At 40.7% G+C, this 13,210-nt stretch overlaps 1 protein-coding gene across 5 annotated transcripts in view; it reads right to left on the reverse strand.

Moving 5' to 3' along the window:
* The window catches only part of TGIF2 (TGFB induced factor homeobox 2), a 48,286-nt gene that overhangs the window by 12,076 nt on the left and 23,000 nt on the right, over window positions 1-13,210 (reverse strand). The window lies entirely within an intron of this gene.

Consider the following 13,210-nt stretch of genomic DNA (forward strand, 5'->3'; position numbering starts at 1 on the left):
TCCAAAAGGAGTCAAGAAGAAAAACAAGGCTAAATACAGGAAATCAGCCCACCAAATTGAGGATCACTTTTTAAAAACTTTCCCCTACTTGTCATTCTCCAAATGTATTAGCACTGCGACTCCCAGACTGCAAATATAAAAAGGCATAATATCATTGCTCTGATCATTGTTACCATTTTATATTTCTTCCAACCCGCTAAATCTACTATGATACAGGTCCTTATGTACTGCCAAATCTACCTCAAATTTAAACACGCTTGTACAAAATCCTGTAAATGGGTGGGGTTCCATTTACCTTCACCACCGGTTCGCATTGCGACGTTTTTCGCACGCGTCCCCTCATGCAATTTCATTTCCACGCATGCTCAGAAGGTGGAGTCAGCCCATAACACAGCTGAGGAGCTGATCAGCTGTGCACCCGGTGAAGAAATAAAGGTCAGTATTAACCCAAGGGCAGGCAGGGGGGGCTTTTTTCAAAGCACAGAACAAAGAGAAGCCGTCAAAACACAGGAAAACCAGCTGAAAATTCAGGGAAAAAAGATGGCGGTGAGTACAAATCGGCACAGACCGAACTGGATCCGTGATACCCAAATTACATCACAAACAGGTTGCTAACGGTTCGGACCAGAGGTCTTCAAACTTGGCAATTTTAAGACTTGTGGACTTCAACTCCCAGAATTCTCCAGTCAACTATGCTGGCTGGAGAATTCTGGGAGTTGAAGTCCACAAGTCTTAAAGTTGCCAAGTTTGGGGACCCCTGGTTCGGACGATCTTATCCAACTGGGAGGAACCGACCTCTGCTACAGAATATTTGCTTGCAGTGGTGACCAGCATACCGTTTGAACAGCAGGAGCATGCACAATTACAACTTTTGAAACAAGCAATGATATTTCAATCTAGCAAGTTAATGATATCATTGATCAACTGCCAAAAAGACAGCATTAATTCCTATGTAATGCCATAAGAAGTGAATTTACAGGAATCTTGGGAAGCAGAGCAAGCTACTTACTACGCAATTTGTTTCATGCATATATTGGGGTGCTATACAATTTTTTCTCCTCTTGAAAGCGCAATAGAAATGCATGCACGCCCCCCCCCCCCGAAAAAAAATATTGAAATATATATCAAGCAGATTGACTTATCTTTTTCAAATAAACAGTACGGAAAAAATATCCCTCAAAGGCACACGTTACCACAAAAATCCCTTTTGTATCATTATGTTATGCAGCTACAAAGATATAAACTTTCAAAACAATGCAATTTTGAAAATGAACTGGTCATTCTGAATTTCCAGGTTCATGGCTTGTCAAACACTGTGCCCCCCTCTCTCTCTCCACTATTCATTGAAGCAGCCCTGGGCTTGCTTTTTCCTCCTTCAGGTTTTTCCACCAGGAATCCACTTATTCAAATATTCTACTTCTTAAAACAAAAGTACCTCTTTTTGCCCAGAAACTTTCAAAAAATACTACTTTTATGAATAGCAGAAAGATGCTCTGCTCAAATAAAATTCATTCTAATTCATTTTAAAGCATGCACAGCCCTAACAAAAATGGCCAAAGTACTCAAAATAACACATTGGTTGTCACCTAATTCATTTTACATTCCCAATATGTGGTTATGTGCCACAGACTTTATGGTAACTTTATTACTCTTTTCTTCTTTATTGCCAAAAAGCCCATCACTTTGTACACACACACATACACACACGAAATAACAGTTGTTTAACTTCAATCTTAAAAAATGATTTAGAGAAATTGGAACAGTAGCATAATGTATACACCCCCTCAAGATTTCCATCTAACAAACATGCTGGCAATATATTTCCTGGCATTCCCAGCTATCAGTCATTTTTCCTCAGCACGCTGGGAGTTGTAGCCAAACACATCTGGAAGACAGATTTTTTTTTTTAAAAAAGAGAGAGAATCCCTCTCTTTTTTCTATTTTTTATACCTCTATATACACAGCAGATCTTTTTAAAATCTCAAATCTGGATTCCTATAAATGTTGACTCTTGAGACAACTTACTTAAAGAGACAATAAACTAGCAACATCTGGTTGGAAATTAAAGGCTGATAGTATAATTTAAGAAGGGTGGTCAATTCCTTGTATATTTTATCACTTCCAAAGCATTAAATCATTGTTTCATATGAATTGTCCACAAAAGACGTCGCGACAACATTAAACACTCATGAGATGTTGGAATCTTCCCACACTATCAACTTCTTCTAAAATGCCTAAAGCATCCTCATCCAACTCTGTTGTAGCACTCTAAAAGTTACAAGGCTTAATCATTTTGCTTTCCAAAGTTTTAGTAGCAGCAACAAATCCCAAGGTCAACTTTTCAATCCATAAACCTAAACCAATTGCAAGATGGTAAATTACTGCAAACTTTGTTGCATGAAAGGGGGGGGCATCCAGCTATATGGAATTTTTAGTTAAGATCAGAGAGAGAGAGAGAGAGAGAGAGAGAAGAGAGGGGGAGAGAGAGAGGGAGAGAGAGATCCAGTTATGCTTTTAGAATTACAAAAAATGACCTTGATTATCTTAATGGCTTGCAGCAAGCAAAAAACTCTTTATTCTGCGTACAAGCAAGAGCTGAAACTTGTTATCAGAGTATTTGTACTCCCAGCAAGCTAGGCAGAACAGAGTAAGCATTCTTGTGAGTTCAGATCCCAGCTGAGAGTGTGCCTGACTTGGACAGTGGGGGGAGATGGGAACAAACTGTCAAAGGAAGCTCAGAACACCCTCAGGAATGCTACTGGCTTCTCAACAAGTCAGACACCCAAGAGATCATCCCTGTTATATGCAGAAAGCTAGTTGTCTGCTGCAAAAGAGGCTGCATGCGAAAGAAGCAGATCATAAGAGTCTACGGAAAGGGGTGGCATACAAATCTAATAAATAATAATAATAATAATAATAATAATAATAATAATAATAATAATAATAAGCAGTTGAAAGGGGCACCGTGTGCTTTTCACAGCACTCCCAAACCATCTCAGTATCTCTCTACAATCAGAATATCATTTACCCTTTTCTCATTTTCTCTAGAGTTGTGAAGATTAAGTAAGGTAGGCAAAAATTGGAAGAAACGAAACACGTTTTCTCCTGGGACAGAATAAAAATGCAAGTTGTATTTTCAATTTTTCTTCCTGGCCTTCAAGCCTCTTTTCTTTGTATTGCCTTTTAAGCAGAACTGTCACCTATTAACATTCAACATTAAAAACAGTTAAAGCTAACAAGTATCTGAAAATCCCAATAGGACTGTTAGTAGCATTTTCTTCCCTTCCTTTCAATCATGTCCAATTCTCAGAGACTGACCTGTTCTGTCTGGGTCACTCCAGAAGCCAATACCAACCCAAAAAGAGAAGCCAGACACACTGGTAAAAGGCAAAGGCAGTTTTATAAAATTCAAGAAAAACACAGGTAACAGAAAATGTCCTTACAAACAGGAAAATGCTGTATCTTCAAATATATCCACGAAGGCAAAAGTCCATGCAGCAATACAGAATTCTTGCTGCCAAGCCGAGGCTGCAGATAGCAGACCTACACCTCCCACGGGTCTTCCAAAGCTGCTGGGCCACAAGCCAGGAACAGAGACGCCGAGAAACAAGACAGGATAACGCAACTCCAAACTGATAACACTCCACATGGCTTCAAGGGCTTGCCTGCCTTTTAAACCCTGCTAAGGAGGGCCACACCCAAACCCAGTTGTTCCTAATTCAGTGCTGATAATACTTCTTTAATTGCTCCTTTCTTTGATCAGACCGTCTCTGTCGCATGTCAATGACGGCTTGAGCTTCATCACCTAATGACTCCAAACTACTGGCTAGGGAGAGCCCCCCCCCGGGGCTCTCATGCTGTTCTCTTTCATCCCATTCCTGATTTTCCTCTCCCCTGTCTGACTGTTCAGCCCCCTCCTCTTCGCTGTCATCCTCCTCCGGGCATGGAGCCAGCAGAGACACAGCCGGTCCCTGAGCAGCCTCAGGCTGAACCACAACACTGACCAAACAAGTCCCTGCAGTTTTCTTGGCAAGATTGTTCAGAAAGAGTTTGCCGACTGGCCGTCTCCAGCTGCCTTTGTGCCTATGGTGTGCCTAGAACTCATCATCTCTGGCTTTCTAACCTGATGCTACTACATTACACTAAACTAACTCTCTAGAGCTGTGATGGCGAACCTATGCCACAAGTAGCACATGTAGACATATCTGCCGGCATGCAAGCTATTGCCCTAGCGCAGCTCCAGCTGATTTTTGGCTTGGGCGGAGGCTCCGGCAGGGCATTGTCGACCTCCGGAGGAGTGGGGAGGAGATTTTGCCCTCCCCAGGCTCCAGGAAAGACTCCGGAGCCAGGAGATTGGGAAAAATGGACCTATCGGGCCCACCGGAAGTCGTAAAGCAGGGGAGGGAGTTGTGCATGGGGGCGGGGCAGTGCAGGGGGTCACACAGGTATGTACAAGGGGTCGAACTTATGGGCATTGAATTATGGGTGTAGGCAAACGCACGGGTGTGATAGCAAACCCTTGCGCGCTTTCGGCACCCAAGGAAAAAAAGGTTCGCCATCACTGCTCTAGAGTAATATATTGAAATATGCAAAAGTTTTGAACACAGAAATTGTCACAATGATAATTTACATGAAAGACAGGCTCCCAAAATTTTGGCCATAGAGGATAGGAGAATACAAGTCTTAGAAAATCACCTTAATATTCATGAATGTTTAGAAAAGCTGTTTTAAAAGAAAAAAAGAATTTATATTCCTCCATTTTTCATGTTTCACTGTTTGCCAATAACTGCAGGTTCAGAACACTCAGGTTGGCTGCAACTCTTTTCTTCCTATTTCTAGACTGGGGAGGTCTCCAAGATTATGAAATACCAAGTTGCTCAGAAACAAAATTAATTAAAACACACACACAAGAACTACGATGAGAGCCTGAGAACTGCATTACCATTGTGCATTCTTATAACATTGTGTTCTTCTTGGCTACCTTGGAAAATCAAGCCAATTAACTCTTAACTCTACAAGTTAACTGGCTGGGTTCTTACTCAGAGGAAACTCTGCATTAATAACAGTCTCTCCTTCAAAAAGCAACCTGATTTCCTATTGGCAACACTAAGACTTCTTTCTCCTTCCAAAAGCAAAATGTTTTGCCTTTTCCACCAGGGTGGATTTTCCTTGGGCCAGACTACTTACGGGATCGCCTTCTGCCTCATACCTCTCAATGGTCAATAAGGGCCCACAGGACTAGCTTTCTCTGGGTCCTGTCCACCAAACAATGTCAGCTGGTGGGGCCACGGGGAAGGGCCTTCTCTGTGGTGGCTCTGACCCTTTGGAATCAACTGCCTCCAGAGATCCATACCATCCCCACCCTACCGGTCTTTTGAAAAGCCGTTAAGACCTGGCTTTTCCGGCAGGCCTGGGACTAGGAATACAGTGGTCCCTTGACTTTCATGAGGGATACATTCCAAGACCGCCCGCGAAAGTCACATTTCCATGAAGTAGAGATGCTCCTTTCCTTCCTTCCTCCCCCTCCCTCCTCCATTCCAGGTTTTACTTACCCCCAGAACCTGCAATAGCAACGGGGCAGCAAGCTGGGGGCTTTGCTGCGCTTGCTGGTGGTGGCGGCGGCAGCACCGGTGCTCAGGATCAGGGCAGGGGAAGGGGAAGCTCAAGGCAAGAGGAATCCGGGGCAGGACTCGAAGCCAGGATTCCAGGCCGGTCAGCTGGGAGGTCGGACGCTACCATTAAGGGAGATGGCTTAGATGGGTGGGGGAAGAAGAGGTGGCAGCGGGCAGCAGTAAGGCTCGGCTTCAAGTGGAGCGTACCAACGCTCCGAGAATTAACCCCGGTACTCTCCTCGCATTTACTATACACTTGCTACCCTCCGGGTCCTTTTAGACCCGGAATATAAAAAGGTTGGTTCTAGCTACTGGAATGGTCTTTTTGAATACTTTTTCCACTAGTATACTAAACTGAACATTTCTGAACACAATGAAATGAAAATTGAAGTGAAAAAAATAATGCTTATTTGTTTATTTTGCTCATCAAACCCCGCCCCCCCCAATTTTTGTGAAATTTTGTTCATTTTCATCTAGATTAAGCTGCAAAATCTGACTTTTTTGACCATCTTTGGTATTGGGAAACTAATTCAAACATTTCTGAACATAATGTATTTTGTGTCATTTGCTTTTTTTATTGTTCTCATATTTTATATTGTATTTAGATGTTGTGATTATTTTGAGCCGCTCAGAGTCCTGCTGGAGTTGGGCAGCATATAAATATCACAAAATAAGTAAATAAAATAAAAACTAATTACTTTCCCTTTCGGCTAAACATGACTCAACAGAAGAAGAAGCTTATTGTGAGTGTTTACCCAGGTAGGTGAGAATGAGCAGAAAACCTTCTCAGACAGTCTTGCATATTTGCCAAAGGATGACGGCTGGGGCATGACTAGGAGAAAAAGATCCATAGATCAACTCTCCCAATCTTCACAGAAAAGATTCTGAACAAGGCAGCCAACCAGGACCAGATTTGTCTTATTCCAAATCTGAGTTTATATCCTATCCAAATGACTGTGTTCATTTCAGGTACATTGTCATAATAAGCCAGTTCATTTTTCCTACTGCAGGTCCAAAGTTATTTTAAAAACCCGCTGATCTAAATAGCATAAAAATGCAAGCGAGGAAGTACAGAGATCAACAAATAGATTTGCCAGACAGAGTGGAAGCTGAAATTTAAATCAATACAACAAAGTTTTCGCAAGGAGTTAGTCCATTTCCCTTTCATGCCTCATCTCAAAACATGCCTTGTTCATGTAACCTTTGACTTGTCTTTTTGATTTATCTCAACAGTAGCTAAATTTAAAAAAAAACATAACAGAATTTGTTTACATTCATGTGTCATTTTCTTGTCTGCCTTGTGCTTTTTCTTGTAGCTGAGTGTATGTTCCTTGGAATAATAGCCTTTTTTTTTTCCTAGCATATCAAGCAGCATAAACCATTACTGCTGCTGCTTTACTAGTTTACTCTAGAATAATACAAGTTAAACATGTTAGCTCTTGCTTATCATGCTAAAAGCTAAGAATTTGATAATACAATTGGCATTAAGTGCAGCACAACTTATCTTTTGTCTTTGCTTTTATCTGTTTGTCATTTGGTTTTAATTTTGTTTTAACTGTCTCCTTTATATGATTTTATGACTTTTTATCGGCAAACTGCCTAGAGTTACTTAGATAGTGTGATGGGTGGTGGCTAAATCTAATGAATAGTACAAACGCTGCCCATTTTTAAAGTCTCCAATATAAACTACACATCACAAAATAGCTAACTTAGCCCTAATTGCACATTACTTTAAGATGTGGTTTAACCAGGGTGCATGAAACTTGGGATCATATAATAAATTTGTCATGAAATATAAATTGCAAAATTCAATAGTGGACTTCATGCATTTTGTATAATCAAACACAAATAAACCAAATTATAGTCTTACATACACTGAAGCCAGTTCCACGTTTGTTTGTTTGTTTGTTTGTTTGTTTGTTTGTTTGTTTGTTTGCAATCCCCATATATTTTTTTCGTAGAGCCAAAGAACTAAAACAAGAAAGCAAATCTTGTTATCATAGATAAGACTGCAACTCACTTTCCAACTATACATCAGAAAGGATAACAGATATACTAAAACGTCATTCTAGAGGTTATTCATTACAAAAAGACAACAGTTTAGAGATAATCATCTTAAATTTTACAATAATATAAAGTCAACATTGCAGCTGGATTGGGGATTATGGCTAAGCTATTATAGGGATGTTATTATAGAAAGCCAATTTAAATCAGAATTAAAAGTTGGCACAGGAATTTCAATTTATTTAGTAGCAATTAACTATATCCTACACTTTGGGAATGAATAGGATTCTATAATTAATAATATATATTTTTGCAGGAGAAAATTAATAATATATATTTTTAGCCTTATGCATAGCAATGAGAATGTTCTGTGTACTGCCCATATACCTATTATCAAACCTTGTACTGACTTTCTTTCATTAAGTTAGCCCTGAAACTTATTGCAATTGCAAAGACAGCCTACTTAAAATGGACTACCACCTACTATTTGTTGAACAAACAGTGCATTTGGACATCTCAAACAGAAATGTATCACATGAATTAGAATTAAGGTTTTGTTGCAGGAAATACAAGTAAAACTAAGTTAACATTGCAGGAGAAAATCCTTTCCCCTTGCTCCCTTCCTTCCCATGGCTAATATTTTTAATGGAGATGCTTACTACAACCACCACATATATATTTTTGGTCAAGTAGTCTATTTCACATCCTATCTGTATATATCACAGAATGCAAAGCTCTGCTTCCTGTGAACTTTACTCGTTTTGCTTATACAGTGATACCTTGTCTTACAAACTTAATTGGTTCCGGGACGAGGTTCTTAAGGTGAAAAGTTTGTAAGACGAAACAATGTTTCCCATAGGAATCGATGGAAAAGTGATTAATGCGTGCAAGCCCAAAATTCACCCCTTTTGCCAGCCGAAGCACCCATTTTTGCACTGCTGGGATTCCCGAGGCTCCCCTCCATGGGAAACCCCACCTCCGGACTTCTGCGTTTTTGCAATGCTGCAGGGGAATCCCAGCAGGGAGATTCTGTTGCAAGAGAAGTGCCCATTTTTGCGCTGCTGGATTCCCCTGCAGCATCACAAAACCCCACAGAAGTCCGGAGGTGGGGTTTCCCATGGAGGGGAGCCTCAGGGAAATCCCAGCAGTGCAAAAACGGGCGCTTTGCTGGCAACGGAAGTCCAGAGGTGGGGCATCCCAGCGGCGGCCGTGGGTTTGCATGGTGAAAATAGTTTGTAAGAAGAGGCAAAAAAATCTTAAACCCCGGGTTTGTATCTCAAAAAGTTTGTATGACGAGGCGTTTGTAAGATGAGGTATCACTGTATATATATTTCACCAGGGTGTAAAGTTCCTTTAGAGCTCTTCATAGTATTTTAGCTACCCTAAAAATCTGTAGCATGAACAAAGTAGACCACCCTTTATTTTATAAATTGTGAGTTTCTGTAACCCTGTATAATATGACTAATACTGACAGGAAAGCATTAAAGTACTGGATTCCTGCAATAACTTATTAAGAGCTGCTAAATCTAATGCCCTGATCTATCCAGTTTCCCTTCAGTGAATAAAAAAAGTTTTACTGCAAAAGGATGAAATTAAATCTCATATATTGGTAATATACCAATCTATGCCTGAAGCATTTTAATCTGCGTGGTTCCATCAAATAACTCTCAGGTCTTGTGCTGAGTTACCTTGAAAAATGTCCAGAAACTTCAATGTGTACAAAATACAACTGCCTACGGATTGAATGAGTTGGGAATCATATTATACTCTATAACGAGAGCTCTCTGGTTGATCAATGGTTTCAAGGCGCAATTGAAGATGTTGGTTTTAGGGCCTGACTATCTGACAGGTTCTCCTATCTTGCTATACATCTGTTCAGATTTCAGAGGCTATTCTTGGGGCATGAAGGAGAAATATTTCGGCTCTAACACTCCCAATCATTGGAATGCACTCTCTTAGGAGTTTCACTTAGTCTCCTACTCTCTTTTCTTTTCAAGAAAGGAGTCTGAACCATTCTACTCAGCAACACTTAAGCTGGTTTGAGTGGTTTAGCTCAATTTATTTCCTGTTTTAGCCATGTTGGTCCCTTAACAATAGAAAAGTGCATACAAATTTAAAAGTTTTGCCATCTCACCTGAAATTCAAAATGGTAATGAGCACCAAAGACTGAATGCATTGTTGAAGAATCCTAAATATGCTCATATTAATAGGATCATAACTCCTGGCCCTCCTGCCCAATCCTCACTACACTATCAAAATCTAAATGTTTAGTGACAGAAATTTAACTCTGTGTGTGTGTGTGTGTGTGTGTGTGTGTGTGTGTGTGTGTGTGTGTGTGTGTGTGAAAGAGCAGATATTTTTTCTTTTCTTCCTCTATCAAAAACATTGCTCTCCCACACCATCAGAATATGAACAGAAAAAGTAAACTCTGCTACTGTCCATTCCAATCTGAAAAATATAACTTTTACTGAATTGGAGCATAAATATAATAAATAAACAATTATTCTTGCAGCAACACTGGATTCTAAACCAGCCAAGCACAAAAGGGGACCAAGGATCGTCTGAAAATTACAGGTCTAGCTTAAGGTTTGTTTGGTTTTTTTTTTAAAAAAAACCCCAACACTTGAAGAAAGCGATGTCAAACTTCTTCTGCACAGTTGCCAAAAAATCTGCTGGATTTTTTCAGTACGGAGAAGCTGTACCACAGCAGAGAAAATTTAGCTGTACACTTATTATGTTGTCAGCTCTCACCTATTCCACAAGACAGGATTTATACCTTCTTATCCTTATATCACTGGATTGAAACCACCGCAGTATTTGTTGTTTATTATGAAGTTGGCCAACTCTTTGAAAACAATCTTAGGACAGCCTCAAAAGGGAAACATCCGCTTATTTTGAGATTTGTTTTGTCAAGACTGAAGATCAGCACACAGCTGCTAAAATGTACGGTCAGAAGGAGGAGGAGGCAAGTTTTCAGGGAGAAAAAGTAGCTAAATTCAGATATTCAGAGTCTATACTGCCTGTAATTCAGTTGACATTGCTTGCATCTACCTACAATGGATTTCTATATTGGCATTCTCCCCTAATTTCAAAGTTGCGCATCTCCTCCCTGCGTAAACCAGACACGAGAAAATTCAATTCAATTCAATTTATTAGATTTGTATGCCGCCCCTCTCTGAAGACTCGGGGCGGCTCACAAAAGTAATAAAACAACATTATAGCGAAACAAATGTAATATTAAAAGAAGCATATAAAACCCTATCATATTAAAAAGCAAACAGCACATACATACCAAACATAAATATAAAAATATATTAAAAGCCTGGGGGAAAAGGTGTCTCAACTCCCCCATGCCTGGCGGTGTAGATAGGTCTTGAGTAATTTACGGAAGACAAGAAGGGTGGGGGCAGTTCTAATCTCCGGGGGGAGTTGATTCCAGAGGGCTGGGGCCGCCACAGAGAAGGCTCTTCCCCTGGGGCCCGCCAAACGACATTGTTTAGTCGACGGGACCCGGAGTAGGCCAACTCTGTGGGACCTTATCGGTCACTGGGATTTGTGCGGTAGCAGGCGGTTCCGAAGGTACTCTGGTCCACTGCCATGTAGAATTTAGGGTCACATTTTACTGCCTTAAATCTTAGGCCACAATGTAATTGAAAGAGGAGAAAAGGAAGAAGATAAGCAAAACGCCAGCCATTTAAAAATGCAAGGCTCCCATTGTATTTGGTTGAGTTCTATCCCGATACCTGTTGTGGTTAGCTCTGGCCCAGCTCCTGCCCCAAGGAATGTGGAGGTGGATGTGGGGGAAACACCCAAACGTCACAGGCCTGTTTTGCTGCCGACAGAGTCTGAAGAAGGAAGTGTCGGTGGGATGGATGAGGGGGGCTTGGCAGACAGCCCAGGAAGAAGCCAATCCTCCTTATCTTCGTTAGATTCAGATGAGGAAATAATGACAGACCCACGCATGCATAGAACTATGCATAGGAGAGAACAGCTTCAAAAGTATTACAGAAGATAATTGAGTCCACCTGTGTTTGGGTGGGGTTCAAGTAATTAGGGCTGGTGATAAATTGGCAGCATTCAAGCCTCCCAATGTGGAAGATTATCTGATCGTATTGGTTTGGATCGTGCCTTGCTGTTTCTGGATTGTGCTCAGGACTTTGTTTGGATTCCCGGACTTTGGAATATAAAGACATTGTGAGTGTTTATCACGTCTGAACAACAGTAGCTGTGACAAACTTTACAGTTACTGGTTTGTACCAGACATCCCTTTGAAGTTTAAAAGGGAGTTTTGCTTCTTTTTTGTTTGGATAAAGAACATTTAATTGCATTCTCTCGTGTGTGTGTGTCTGCTTGGCTAAATTTCCCTTTAATTGAAGGCGTGTGGCATACGCCGCTGAACTGATACCAAGGCTTGAATCCTAGGCTGGTACTGAAGATCCTAGGCTAGAAACTGGGAGCCTGTGAGTGACAGGCTTGCCTTAACCATGAACCCAGCTGACTTTGGGCCTATCACTCTCCCACAGTTCTAGGAAGAAGGTAATAACAAACTGCTTCCAAAACTATTGCCCAAGAAAATTGCACGCATCTCTCCAAGCAGTCACCAGCAGCCAAGACTGATTTGAAAGCACACAAAAAGCAAAACAGTGCTTCAGATGTGAAGAAAACATTGTGGTTCAGGCTTGCAAATGAACAGAACAGGCACTTTTCTACAATTCCTTAAAGTACACATCCTTTGTCATGGATTGCCTATCAGCTCTCTGCAGCTGCCACACAGCCCCACACGTTACAGGCAGGTGCTACATTCACACTCCCGTATACTCAATAGCACCTTTTTTGTCTTCAAAACTGCAACACTGAAAGCTTTAATGAATATGGCTTTGAATGGCTAAGTCACACCTTAAACACAGGTAGCGCTCAAAGTTACAACGGTTCATTTAGTGACCATTTGAAGTTACAATAGCACTGAAAAAAGTGAGCTGTGGCCATTTTTCATACTTATGGCCATTGCAGCATCGCTCTGGTCATGTGATTGACATTCAGATCCTTGACAACTGACTCACATTTATGACTGTTGCAGTGTCCCGGGTCATGTGATCACCTTTTGCAATCTTCTGACAATCAAAATCAACAGGGAAATCAGATTCGCTTAACAGTGTTAGTTAGTCTACGGAGAGGGGCGGCATACAAATCTAATAAATAATAAAATCTAATAATAAATAATAATAATAATTTAAGAACTGCAGTAATTCACTTAGCAAATGTGGCCAAAAAAAATCTTGTAAAATGGGGCAAAACTGATGTAACAAATTTTTCATGTAGCAACAGAAATGTTGGGCTCAATTGTGGCCGTTGAGGACTACCTGTAGTTAGGTATAAAAATAAAATCTACTACCTGGTTTGCAACAGATAAGTGATTATTTGCTCGTCAAAAAAAAATCCCATCACAGACATCTATTCTCCTCCCCACTACTTTGCATTCATAAGACATTTTTAAAGGCAACATTAACAACACAGTTATATGTCTCTGGTTCTGCAAAGATGGGCTAAACAATGCTTAAATTTCTGCCCTACAGCACTTTGATATCTCCTGGTCT

The sequence above is a fragment of the Erythrolamprus reginae genome, chromosome 3 (assembly GCF_031021105.1).
Source record: "Erythrolamprus reginae isolate rEryReg1 chromosome 3, rEryReg1.hap1, whole genome shotgun sequence".
NCBI classification, from domain to species: domain Eukaryota; kingdom Metazoa; phylum Chordata; class Lepidosauria; order Squamata; family Dipsadidae; genus Erythrolamprus; species Erythrolamprus reginae.